We start from the raw sequence: 10,974 nt of genomic DNA on the forward strand, positions 1-10,974 counted from the left end.
AAGTAGAATATGAACATGTATTTCAAATATTATATAATAATGTACTTATAATATAATAATATACAAATTAGCATATTATAAATATAATTTGATAAAAGTACACGAGAAACTTTTAAAAATTTAGAGAAAAAGTAATAAGTTCTGCAGAGTTCTGCAAAAAAACTTATTGTGGATTGTAGTGTTATATATTATATATTTGCATGAGCAATGCGCGCTCGAGAATAAGAGAAGGCGTGCGCGTGGTATGATGAGTGAAAGAGACAGACTTGTGCGATATCCGGCTGGATGTGCATAAGAGCGAGATTGCTCCGATTCTCTTTTCGGCTAGACCTTTGTACGAAGTACACGTGTAGTAAAGGAAATATATTTAAGAAGTAACTCTGATACAGATCTATTGCGAAAATGCAAGCAAAGAAGTCCTACTTAGAACTTCTTAGCTTGCATCCGGATCTTGCCGCCAAAATCGAGCGACACGTAGCGACGGATAGTCTCTATCATTAATTAACATTACGCGGGCAGTCAATATTAAGTTAAAGCCACGCAGTCGGCAGAATTAAATACGTCAGAACGAGGAGTGAGTCTCGCAATCGAAACTCGACTCCAGACATACGCACGCCAAGATATCCGCTATCGCGATACGCGACGTGAGCTAACGTGCAGAAATCTTGTAATTAAGTCAATTTGTGAATAAAATAGATATATATATTTTTATTCCAACTACAAGAGTGTCATTGTCAACTACATTAAAGTCAGTGAGTCTCCGGAGGCATAACAATACAAATATTTATAATCCATTTATGATAAATCTTCTTATTTCAACAAGGTTACTAGTTGCATTTAATATTATTATTAAAACCAACAAAAAATAAAATTCTGAAGTTTATTGCAGTTTGTAATTGATATTGAAATATTCTGCATTATGTTATTTTATCGATTTGTATTTATTTTATGTATCTGTGTAAATTTTGACGCCTTAATTAGTGTTTTTGCGCAAGTTAACAAATCTGACGAAAATGAAGATAAAAAAGTTATTAGTAATACATTGCCTGTTTATATCGTTGCTTCGAGAGCCGATCTTGTTAACTCAACTATATGCGGAAAGGAGTTACGAGACTTCCGAGACGCCGTGGATCAACGAATATTGTGGAGCTTGAAAAGTAAGTAAAATTTTATTTATTTAATCATGCTTATATCAAAAAAACTCGAAAATTAAAAAAATTAATTGATAAAAAATTTATACGAAAGAGATAAAAAGCAATCAAGAATCAGCACAGTAATTTGTACGCATATGTTTTATTACAATCAAATTACATTGATATTTTGACTACGTGATAGACAAATTCACAAAAAGCGTATGTTTCGGTCCCTTTTTTTGGACTATCCTCATCACAATTACAAAGTAAATGGAATATATTATATCAAAAATGTGACAATAATAATATGAAGAATAAGAGTGAGTTACTCATGTTATACAGAAGAACAGAAGGCAAATGTTACAATGAAAAATTTTGTCTCGAAAATCCATGTGTTATTATTATTTATTTTTGTATAGTATGTGTCGTATGTCTCTCGGATGTTCTTGATCTCGGCTCTCTGTTTTGCATTTAATTTGGTGAATCATCCCGCTACTCTTTATTTATTTTAAAAGATTTTTAATTTTTTATACCTCGGAAAGATTTTCTTTTTTATTATTGATCTTTAATTATTTCCCTCCAGCTTTATAATGTCCTATCCTGTGAACATTATGTCATCTCTTAACGGCTAGAACCGATAGGAAATTACGAGATCAAAGGTCAGGACATACGAGTTTTTATCTGTTTATTTGCTGAAGATGGTCCGGAAAAAGGACCGAAACGTTTATTAAAGAAGATTTCTATTTGAATTTTTTTATGCCTACTTACTGCACCCGGCTCTTATTAGCCTATTTTTTATCCTTGTATTCATATAATTTTACGAAATATTTGGAATTTTTACATGAGGCATATGCTTTATTCAAAGAGATGTTCAAACTTTCTATCGTTATACCTTAAACCGGTTTCATGAACTGGATAGAAAGATGATCCCATACTATTTAAATAGTATGGGATCTCTTATTTTAATGGAATATGATCATTTTTCAGTTTAGTCATTGATATGATCATTATAATTTAATATTTAAAATTCAATTTTCTATTTTATTTTTAACGTTTTATTTTACTGTTTTTTGTTTGTCAATGAAATAAATTTGTATATAATTTTTTTTTCCCTTTCTAATGCTACTAACCCTCAGCCGTAAAATAAAAAACTGATAATGTTACCTTATTAGTTTAATCATACATTGAGATATTTTCTTATATATTTTATTATTATATTATTATACAGAATGTCTCATGATTCGAGATTCATACATTAAGGGTGTGTTAATGAAGTCGTTTAGGGTTAAAATTGTTTAATAAACATATGTCCGTAAATGCTTCCTAACAGAACTATAACCATTGAAAGTTGATGTGATTTTGTGATTTGTGATTTTTCAAATGTGAATTTGAATAGAATTTGTAATGCATTTGTAAATAAACAGTTAAAATAAGTTAAATTAAAAATCTTTTTTCTTTCCTTTTTCAAATATTTACATCAACTTTGAATGATAGTAATTTTATTAAGAAGCATTTACAAACATATGTTTATTAAACAATTTCAACTCTAAATGACTTTAATAATACACCCATGGGACACCCAGTATATTAAGATGTACAGTAATGTTATTTTTCGCAAAAATATATAACTTATTGAGAAAAATTATTTAAAATTCTCTATTTAAAACATGATTCTATGATTATTAAATAATAACAATATAACACGAATTATATAAGTATTCAATAATCTAATTCCCGATATTCTAATCCTCTCTCTCCCAGTTGATCAATGTTATATTGGTTTTAAGCGAGATTTAAAACTATATTGGCTTTTGACAATAGTCAATGTCATTTGGGTTTTGGCTTTAAGCTTTAGACTATAATTTAATCTTTGACTAGTTTAAAATCTAATAAAGCCAAAAGACATATGACATTAATTATTACCAAACGCCAAAAAAGTTTTAGATCTCGCTTAAAGCCAAAAAAACATTGGTGCGATCGGGTCTAAATAATGAAATATTTAAAGATTACTTTTTAAATTCAACAATAAATGAAAACATTGATGATGTACTTATAATAAATAAAAATTATTGTTCAATATTTATGTTTAAATAATAATTGTTTATTTTATATTTTTGAGTGCTGGATTCTAGCGGAGGATTTAAACCAGGCTTTCTTTATGGAAATAATTACTGGCTAGGGAGTCGTAGTCAATGTCTCGATACAATGAATACAGCTCCTCTAGAAATCGCAGAACGGCATATATTAAATAATACGATATATCGTGATCCACAAAAGGAATTTCCGCCTTTCGAAGTAAATTACTTTGTTTCTCATTTCACACACAACAGTACTCTTCAATACCATATGAATGTCGATACCAATGAAGTAAGTTCATTTTTATACAATAAGCTTCTCTCTCTTTTTTTCTCTACCCATACATAAAGTTAGCTAGAAAGAATATCAAATTATAAATTAAATTAAAGCCAGTGAACTAATATAGATTTTTCAATTTTTTATCAAATTATATATATAATTGTCTGTCACAAACTCTGAGGAACGATAGGTTTCGTATCGCGTACCTCAAAGTTTGTCGCAGTGGTCCTGAATCACTCAGTATATATTATTAGAAATAATATATATATATATATATATTGTAGGAAACGAGATACTATTTATTATAATGAGGTAGAAAAAGGAAAACTACTTATTACAATCGTGTAGATCCAACGCGCACGACCTTTTTCGGAGACGGTACTTTTCGAACTCTGCATTTCGGCTCCGAGAGTCGATCCCGTTCGCCCGAGCCATACGTGGCCCAATCGCATCCCGACACGCTCAGCTGTTATTATTATGAGACGCATGATCGGCGGTCACGCATCAAACAAACAAGTGTCTTCGAGACCTTCTCGAAGACACGATACACAAACAAACAAGATATGAAATCCTTCGCTTCCTACACTATATATATATACAATACAGGGTTGGGAAGTAACGCGTTACTTGTAACGTCGTTACCGTTACAGTTACTTTTTTTCGTTAACGATCGTTACTTTTTTCTGTTTGTAACGATAACGGTAACGTCGTTACATTTTTACAGTAACGGTAACGAATTAGCCGTTACTTTTATCGTTATTTTTTGGTTTTTATTATCTTATATCTATTCAATAGATGTATTTTTTGAAAAATATTTTGTAACCTTCTATCATAGGCTGCATTCTGATAGTCACTGCCAGTACTGAAAATCTATAGTAACGTAAAGTATAGATTTTACAATACTAACAATGAATATTGGGATACACTCTTAATAATATCAATATTTCTCTTATCAATATTTAAAAATAATGTTCGATAAAAATTTTCAACAAAATTGAAATTTGTAAATTACAATTTAAATTCCTATAAAGATAAGTATATTAAAAAGTAAAGATATTAATATAAAAAATTAGAATCATTAAATAAGTTTAATATAAAAAGCGCTTGCTATATAGTGACTAATTTAGAGTTTTTAATTGTAACATAGATTATTACATTTAATATTGATTACTAAATAATTTTATAATCTAATAACTTATTTTAGCATTACAAAAAACAAAAACTGAACGGGAAAGTAACGAATCGTTACTTTTTAAGTAACGGTAACGGTAACGCGTTACTTTTTAAAATCAGTAACGAGTAACGGTAACGAGTTACTTTTTACAAAAAATAACGGTAACTGTAACGCGTTACTTTTATAGAGTAACGTTCCCAACCCTGATACAATATATATACAATATTATATAACAAACTAATCCTAGATATTATGTTTATTCTTAAATCTTAAAATAAACTCTGATTTGTTTCTTTTAAACATTCTAATATACATAATTATATAAGGTATATTTATAAAATGTTCTATATTATATAATATATGTATATATACACACAAAAGTATTTTAATATGTACTATACAATATATTTTATTTTAGGATTTAATTACGCTCGGCCTCTGTTTACCAGCATCATGTTCTATAAATGATCTAACTTTAATTCTGGAAAAAATATTTCGCGATAGAATTTTTTCTATCAGTGACCTTTATTCCGTGGATTTCAAATTGATCGAGATTAAAAATCTAAAAGACGATCAACAATGGTTATCTTATGATGCAATATTTTTCATCTGGTATATCAAAAAAGCAAAGAAAATATATAATTAATAATATACAGGTGTTTCAAAAGTAGAGGTCCATCGCTCGAGAGATTATTGAGGACCCACAAACAAGAAAAAAAACTTAGTATAAACATAGGTCCGGAAATGCGTTGTTTTCAAATTATCGCCATTTTTGTAGAAATTTCAAATTGCTTCGCTTTGGAATTTTATCGTTAAAACTGAAAGAAGAGATGTTTTTTATGAATGAAACACTCTGTTATAAAATAATAATTATTTTACCAACAAATAACAATATATTACTCAAAAGAAATAACGAACAGTTCTCATACGCTAAAAAATAGGCTATTTTTAAATCGCTGAAACTCCGCGAAGAAATCATCAGACCAAAAATTAAAAAACATTTTGAGGCTTGAAGTTTTAACTTTTTTAACTTTTTAGCGCGTTTTTTGGTAGTTTTAAAAGAGAGAACTAATCAGCATCGCGGAAAAGAGGCAACAATGTCAATAACATGACTTTTTTAGAGAGGAATTTTCTTGTTTTTTTTTCTTTTTTTTTGGACCGAGTTACACGATTTTGAAACTAGTATCTCTTAAACATCCTTTTTAAGGCACAGAATTGAAAAAATATAAAAAATATAAAAAATTCGATAGTCCGTTAAAGTTGAAATTTCAGGCTTTTTTAATTTTAATCTGATATCGCCGAGTATCGACATTAATTCTAAAAAATACAGGTTTCAAAATCAAGTAACTCGGTCAAATAAATTATTAAAAAATAGCATTTTGTAGGTAAAATGTTATAGTTTATGAAACTTGAAATAAATTTTTCGAGAAAAATTTTTTTATCGAGCTGCAAAGTATTAAAACTACGTAATTTTAAGAACAAAACAATGTATTCGTTTTTAAAGCACAGAACAAAAAAAATATAAAAATCTGAGAAAACTGTTGAAAGCGCGTTAAAGTTAAAATTTTAAATCTCAAAATGCTTTTTTAATTTTTTTCTTACTATAATTTTTCGCAGATTTAAACGGTTCGAAAATATCCTAATTTTTAGTGTATAAAATACTGTTTTTTATTCTTTGTTTTTTGAATAGTGAATAATAACACGCAAATTTTTGTATAGCTTTCAAAATTTTAAAATAATAGAGAGATATATTTTGTATTTATTTTATAATTCTAGTGTTTTAGCGCTTACTTTTTTTATAATGATAATTGGAACAATGTACGATATATTCGTGCATCAAAAATATTTACTTGCAAAAGAGAAAACTAATACTACAGCTAGTAAGTATCGTATTTAAATTATTCGTAATTTTGATTATGTATTATATTCGTATTTAAAAAATCACGTTTATGCATTGTACATTAAAATGATATTTGACTATTTAAAATTAGTGTATTTTCAAGTCGAATAATTTAATAAGGAAATATTTTAATAAAGATCAGCAAAAATTTATATATAGATTTATATATTAATAGTCATCTTGTATATGCATATATTTTTTTAAATAATGCTTTTTTTCTCATTTAGTTAAAGCATATGTTGATTTTAATATAAATATATTACTGAAAATTCTATCTTGCGATACAGATGTGGAGAACATGTCCGAGGAAATGGAAATAACATCTTTATCTTCACATCGAGAAAATAGAATTGGAAAAATACTAATATGTTTTTCTGTATACACAAATACAAAAATAATATTCAGCACAAAATTGGATGCTAACGCAATACCTACTATTCACGGTTTAAAATTTCTCACTATGAATTGGATAATTCTTTTTCATACAATATTTTTCATGTTGAATTATATCGGTGAGTAATTCGAAAAAGACTTATAGAATTAATACATATATACATCTTGTTTTCTATATATAACAGAGATTATTTTGTATATATAGACAATAAAACATTCTTATGGAGAATCTCTTCGGATTTCTTCATTCAAGTATTACGTAACATAATCATACCGACAGATACCTTCTTATTTACAAGCGGACTTTTAGTAGCCTATTTATATTTGAAGGATAAGATGGGTAAAGATAAAACCACATCGATTAATTACAAAGCAAAATTAAATGAATTCTTTATTCATATAATAAAAAGATTTATTCGGTACGTTTTTCTCGCTTATTATCTTTATTTATACAGGCAATAAATAAGAACAATGCATATAAAAATAATTTAGAAATAAAATTTAACATAATAATATTATCTCTTTATATGTATTGTATATATATTTATATCTCAAAACAATTTATATTAAGGTTGACACCTGCGTACATGATGATGATAGGAATACTACAATTAAATGCGGCTTGGTACGACAAGAATTCACAATTTTATCCAAATTATAGATTGCACGAAATTTGTACAAAATATTGGTGGAGAAATTTTGTATACATAAATAATCTGTTCGATCTCGATTCGATGGTATATAAATATATTTTAAATAGTTATAATTAATTTAATATTGCTTAAAAAATATTAAAATTTTATTTTAAATTTTCTATTTTCTTATAGTGCATGATTTGGAGTTGGTATTTAGCCAATGACATGCAATATTTTATAATTGCTACTGTGCTACTGATTTTGTCAACTGTGTAAGTTAATGTATCGAGGATATTATAATCAGCACAATATATTAGTTATATATTTAAATAAATATAAATTGCTAATTTTAGGTACTTTTACATGACTGTTGTCGTATTGGGTGCACTTTTAATAGGCTCTATTGTACTTACCGGTTATATTTCATATATTTACGAATATATTCCGACGTAAGTAATAAAAACATTTTGCTAATTATAAGATTACTTAAATATTGTCTTATTGCAGATTTGACGAACAATATAGACTTTCTAGTGTTTTGTACTATCCCCCATGGATCAGAATAGGACCATATATTATTGGCATAATTACAGGTTACATTATAAGAAGACTAAATAAAAAATTGGTCTTGAGAAAAGTAAAGTATAATTTGATTATCATATGACTTTAATGTGAAAAATAAGCAATTATTAAACAATTATAAAAATAGTTACAAAATACATGAATAAATGATTTTATTTAATTATTTATATATATTACTTTATATATATTAATATATTTATATTTTAATTAAATATTTGTGAATTTTTACAATTTGTGTATAATTTACTTTCAGAAAATTGTAATTTTATGTTGGTGTCTTGGTAGCGCGTGTATTATTTTCGTATTATTAGGCTTTTATGAACGAAACGTATCTATTCTGTATGCTGCTGTTTATGTTGCGTTAAGTAGAACACTCTGGGCCATAGGTATAGCATGGATTGTAATAGCGTGTTTTACTAAGCATGGTGGTTAGTATATTTCATAAAATATAATAAATCTTATCACACACGTATACACATTTGCACATAAATCTACGCAAATATGTTGTAATATTATAATTAATATAATAATAATATTGTGTAATATTATTTCTTGCATCTCTCATTTAATTTATTTTTAATTTATAGTTTTTCTTTTAATGGCATAACACATAAAAATAATTCTATAATTTTAAAAAATCTTATTTTTATCATACATATATATATATATATATATATATACAAATTATTTTATTATGTTACAGGTATTGTTAATCGGTTATTATCGTTGAAAGTCTTTATCCCTTTCAGCAAACTGACTTATTGTGCTTATCTCGTAAATCCCTTCGTTATACAATCGATTCATTTCTCTAGTGAAACATCCGTTCATTTGGAATTATTGCCTCTGGTAAGTGAAGATTATCTCTAAAATTTCGATACTAACAGAAGACTTTTTAACATTTATTATCAATTTTTAGATTTCTATGTTTATAGGATACTTGATGATTAGTTACGTTTGTGCTTACGTATTATCTTTAATGGCAGAAATACCATATATCTTACTAATGCGAATGTTCCTTCAATCTCGCAAGAACAGAAGATATACATGTCGCAAAAGATTGTAATTTTGCATATTAAATTATTATTAAAACATGTAATATTTAATGTGATATTAAATATATAATATAATGTAATATTGAAATACATTAATATAAATATAACATCTTTCATTTAATAAAAAATTTTTTGTTTTATCAAGGGACATTGTCGTTTTGCGCTATGTCAAGCGTAATACACAGACAGATTATACATCTATACGCGGCTCACTAGTTGAGTATACTTTATACTTAGTTGAGTGTACTTTAAATTATTGGATCTCATTATCAGTAACGTTTGAATCGATCAAATTCCTAATAGACAGACTCTTAATCGATAATTTTTTTTCTATGTAATGCGTACGCCATTTATCATACACATTTAATTTTTGTTATTAACACAATGCAACAATATTACTTTGAAGCAACATGCGCCGAAGATCATGAATTTTGCTACATAATAATTTATGCTGATTGCAAGAATGTTGCAAAACACAAAAAAGGCATAAAATTGCGTCCAAAAACGCATTCACTTGCTAAATGCATCCGTTCACTTTGCAAGAGTACATTTATCTTTTCAGGAACAATTTATGAAGAGACTGAAAGCGTATCGCGTTAGCACAATAAATAAACGTTGATCGGCTGCGTTCGAGAACGTCACCCGTGTGCATCAAGCCTCATTCTAGACATGGTATATCTAGACCGAGGGTTGAGGAGTGGGAGCCGAGGTGCACGTAGAAAAGGACATACTCTGTTTCATGTCCCTTGCGTTCTCTCTCGCTCGCACGTAGCATGACGAAGCGCTATGCTCCGTGCGAGCGAGAGAGAACGCAAGGGGTAAGAAACAGAGTATGTCCTTTTCTACGTACATCTTTACCCTCACTCCTTAAAAAAGGCAAACGCTCTGTCTAGATTTAGTTTTTAATAATCTTACAATAATATTTTTATGTACAAAATGAGAGAAATCAATTAATGCAAAAAAAAAGGTGTTGTTTTTATGAAAAATCAAGCTATCTTTTTTCTATCATCTGGTATATTTGCCTCAGAAATGAAGAAAATACGCAACTTAATATTAAGAGAAATTCTCTTCATTAAAGAAGAAATTGTAAAAGAACATCCGTAAAGGCATTTTTCTTCTTATTCCGAGAATTTTTTTTAGATGTAAAAAACGTTGGATGTAATAAAAGCGGGAAAAATATGTATAGAAAATAACATCATAATAGTGTATTCAAAAATAGATGTTACCAATAAGCAATATACTAAATATACTGTTACGTCCTGTCGACTCCACGATTCCTTCCTTCCGCGAAATTGCGGCAAGGATCGTCGATTGACAATAAAAATAAGTCTTTCGGTAAATAGAATATCTTGCACCTAACGTTTTAAACTTTAAACATTTCATCACTTATCAGTAAATATATCTATGAGTAACCACGAGAAAAACAAAAAGAAATTAAGCCGATCAATAGATATTCCATATATAGACTTTCCAGCGAAAGAACAAATAAACAACGAAGAGACGATGAAAACATCTTACGAAATATCTGACGAAATAACCGCATCATCATCGATAGAAATCAAAGACCTTTGCTATTCACCTCAAAATCACGTATGCAAAGGTCCATCGGAAAATGTTCACCTTCGACCAATCGACGAACTATATAAAGGGAGCCCGCGAGACTCCACTCTCTCAGTTTTTATCAGAGTCACCCGGTTAACGAATCAGTCCGGCCCGTCTTGTTCAATAGCATCTCTCTCGACCACGAACG

General features: G+C 28.3%; 1 pseudogene; it reads left to right on the forward strand.

Annotated features, from left to right (window-relative positions):
- Window positions 1–278: 278 nt before the first annotated feature.
- LOC138941798 (nose resistant to fluoxetine protein 6-like) lies at window positions 279–9,235 on the forward strand (annotated as a pseudogene).
- Window positions 9,236–10,974: the final 1,739 nt, after the last annotated feature.

This window comes from Polyergus mexicanus, unplaced genomic scaffold (genome assembly GCF_030449975.1).
Source record: "Polyergus mexicanus isolate NDT 795.1 unplaced genomic scaffold, iyPolMexi1.0 SCAF_20, whole genome shotgun sequence".
Lineage (NCBI taxonomy): Eukaryota > Metazoa > Arthropoda > Insecta > Hymenoptera > Formicidae > Polyergus > Polyergus mexicanus.